The sequence below is a fragment of the Haliaeetus leucocephalus genome, unplaced genomic scaffold (assembly GCF_000737465.1).
Source record: "Haliaeetus leucocephalus isolate CR32 unplaced genomic scaffold, Haliaeetus_leucocephalus-4.0 Scaffold657, whole genome shotgun sequence".
NCBI classification, from domain to species: Eukaryota; Metazoa; Chordata; class Aves; order Accipitriformes; family Accipitridae; genus Haliaeetus; species Haliaeetus leucocephalus.
In genome coordinates this window covers 1,373,974-1,377,766 of record NW_010973093.1, presented here as the reverse complement: position 1 = coordinate 1,377,766, position 3,793 = coordinate 1,373,974, and positions in this window count along the sequence as shown.

Genomic DNA, 3,793 nt, shown 5'->3' with positions numbered 1-3,793 from the left:
CGTTGTCCCCGGGGCAGGGACCCCAGCCTGGGCCCGGGGGGCAGGAGGGGGGACCCGGCCTGAGTTCAGCCGCATGCCCCTCCCGTGGGAAGGCCTCGGCAGGAGGGCCCAGGGGCTCAGGCAGAGCCCCCACGTTTGGGGTTTTGGGGTGGGTTTTGTATTATAACGCTGAAAATCCTGGTGACTCCGAGCTTCAGCCGCAGCCTGCGAGGGCGAGCGAGCTCCCCCCGCCACGTCTGCCACCGCCAGGCGCCAGGACCGAGAAGGCCCGGTGTGATGCATGCCTGGAAGAGTTTAATTAAAAAGGGAAAAGTGGTGTTTAAAACCCAAACGAATAAATCGGGGGCTTTGCAAATGGATAGCGTGAAAATAGACTAAGCTGAAAAGAGCTGTCGGAGGTTTGGATGTGGCGGTGGTGACCAGCTGGCCGAGGGAGAGGGAATGAAGAGGCAGAGGGATGGAGACTTGAAGCGGCGACTTGAAGCAGCTGGTTATTCCCCAGGAGCCGGTGTGCGAGGGCCCGCATGGGACTTCTGCAAAGTCCCGATGGTCCCAGGGAGGTGGGGTCCAACAGGCAGCGGCACAACGGAGAAGCGATGCCAATGTGTGGTTTCCCCAGGCTGAGTATCACCCCAGGGTGCTCAGGGGGGATCCCACTCACCGGGGTGCAGCAACGTCAGGTGCAGGTACGGAGGGTCCCGCTTGCCCAGCCCTGATTTTGGCAGCTTCATCCTCCTAGGGCAAAACCAGGCCTGAGGCAGGTGGAAGTGTGAGAGGAGCAATTCCAGAAGCTGGGATCCAGAACTCACCTGCCTCCTGCACACAGCCCCTTTACACGCAGCCCCGGAGAACGCTCAGACCTTCTGCTTGCCAAAACCACCCACTTGTGTGCCCAGCGCGGCTTCTAGCTGAGTTAGCAAAGCTGTGAGCAACCGGCCTTGGATAGCGTCTGCCTGTAAAACCCAGGGAAACGCTGCTTATGAGCCCTTGCTTGCAAACCAGCGGGGCTCATGCAAGCAATGGGCATCCGAGACCGTTATAAAACACGGCGTTAGTGACATTTGGAAAAGCAGGCGGGACCTTCAGTCCTTCAAAATGAAACTCTGTGCCTAGCCTGGCTGCAGATCCACAAGACTGCTGCAAAAACCATGGCTTTTCCCACCACACCAACCAGTTGGTAGAAAAGCCCCTTTTTGGGGCAGGATTTGCTGTTGACTTTTCTCTGGCCTGATCCTGCCTGAGGTGCTCTTCCATCCTCCCATCAGGCACGCTGCCCTGCCACCCCACTGGGACCTGCAGCGGGTATGGGGTCACCCCTCCAGGCATGGTGCAGGCTCCCAGCACCCTGCTGCACCCTCCTAGCCAGGAGCTGCTCCGGCAACCAGCCTGGGGGGTGGCTAATGATGCAGCAGCCCTCGTTAGGTGCTCAGCACCCGCTAACGAAGGGCCTATTCCCAGCCCTCCCCACCCTGCAGGGCTGAGGCAGCCTCTCTGCTGGGCTGCATGGAGCCGGCATCAGAGCCAGCCCAGGGGTGGGTTGTTGGATCTGTAGTGTGTGCCGCTCACTGCTGGAGGAGCTGGGAGTGGACTGGGAATACTGGGTATATGGACAAATGTTTGTTGCCAGGGGAGAGCCGCTCACTCTCCTGTTTAACCTTCGAGCAAACCGCTGTGCCCTTCTGTGCCTCAGTTTCCCTCTTGGCACAAGGAGGCAGGAGCAGGATCCCCTTTCCCTGCCAAACACATGCACCAAATCCCATGGCCGGGCAGCACAAGCGCTTCAGACTTGCATCTTGCCCAGCAGCAGATGTGTTTTGGGGTTAAACATTGCTTTTTCTACGTGCATTGGATTTCCCCTCCCCACGGCCCTGCTGGGTCAGCCCCGCTGGGGTTTGTCCTGGCTTTACTTGTGCTGGGGTTTGGAGTGGATGCGGCTGGGCAGGCTTGGGAGGGAACCTGCCCTCGAAGCCATATCGTCACCCAGCTCCTGCCTGCGCTCCCGCGCTCCACTGCGGCACTGTCCTACAAAATCCTCTGCTGCAGTAATACACCGCTGAAAAAAAAAAACAACAAACCCACAAGCCGTGCATGCACGCAGCAGCTCTGTGTGTAATGACTGCTGGGTTATGGATCTGCACGGGGATAACTTTGAATTATTGTCTGCACTAAAACCCTGCAGTCTGTTGTGTGCCGGTAATGAAATGTGCTGGCTCCCTCTCTCAGGCTCGTGTTTCTTGCTGCCGTCGCTGGCTGGAGTGAGGCAGAGGAGCAGGGCCGCGCCGGCAGCTCAGCAGTGCTGGGCTGCACTAGATTTTTAAATGATCCATCTGCAGAACAGGCTCCCCGAAACGTGTGTCGGGGTGAGCACGGATCAGGCCCCTGGGATCTTGGGGCTCCCGGATGGGTGCCAGCCCTGAGAGCTCCCAGAGCAGGCTCCCAGCGTTGATGTCGCCCTCGGCTCCTCTTCGGCCAACGCTCCCGTTGGCACCCAGCCCGGGTGTGACATCCAGCGGTGCGGACATGGAGTCACTGCCGGGGCCGCGGGTCCCTGGGTGACGGCGACAGGCTGACAAACGTGGGGTACGAAGCTGCAGCCGGACTCACCGTGGCGGTGGCTGCTCTTTGGTTTGGCTTTTCTCGGCCGCCCTTGGGGCTGTGCGGGTAGAAAGCAAATGGGGAGGGAGGTGCGTGTGTCCCTCTGCGGGAAGGGCACAAAGCGGGGACCCCGAGGGACGGCCTTTGCTCGTCACCGCTGAGTAGCTGAGGACATCGGGGCAGCTGATCCGCCTCTCTGCACATCTCCCGTTTGATATTTATAGCACTCGTGTTATCAACTCAAATCAAAATCATGTAATGCTCCACTAAGTTGCACTGCAGGACGTAATTAATTACCAGGGTTTTTAAGCGAGTGGTCGAAGGGTCCATCCGTCACCTTCATGCCCAAGGGGAAAATGTGAAGGCACCCAGTGCTTCCCAGTAGCTTAATGCTGGGGAACTGGGGGAACCTGAGGGTACGTTGGGGTGCATTGGAGCGGACAGGCAGCTCCCTGCCTCCAGGGGCTGCGCCCGGCAAAGGCAGCTGCTCCTGGTGCGGAGCAGAACTGGGAAGGCGGGATGAAGAAGATGGCGGTGTGCACTGGGGGGGGCTTTTTATGTGACACCCCCCGCCCTCGCAGCGCTGTGCAGCCCTGCATTGCTGCCGGAGGGTCTCGGCCCCTGTGCCAATGGCTGCTCCGTCTCCTTCCCCCTGCGCCAGGCGACCTGTTGGGAAAAGTGGGGGGCTTGGCCTTCTCCCAGGGGCCACCCCAAGAAGCTGGGGGGGGGTACAGGGACAGAGGGGCTGTGCTCTGAGCCAGCCTGGGGGGCCCAGGCTGTCCCTGGGGGTCTCTGGGGTGGGGTTGCTGCTCAGTGTCACCCAGCTGGTGGGGCTGGGAGCGAGGGTGGGAGGAGGGTGATACTGGGGTCACTGGGGTGCGTAACTGGGGGGGGGGGTGTGTGCAGATGAATGGTACAGGTGGCAGGTGATGGCAAGGGGGACCAGTGAGCAGTACTGGAGGCAACTGGGTAGCACCGGGGGGGGCAGTTGATGGCAAGGGGGACCAGTGAGCGGTACTGGAGGCAACTGGGTGCCACCGGGGGTGGCAGGTGGGTGGCACTGGGGGCACGCGTGTGCCACCGGAGCGGGGGGGGCGGGCAGAGAGAGGCAGATAAACGTCTTTTGAGGGGGGGCCCTGCTGTGCGGGTGGGGGACACCGGTACAGGGCGATCCCGGGGAGAGGGGCAGCGCCTCGTC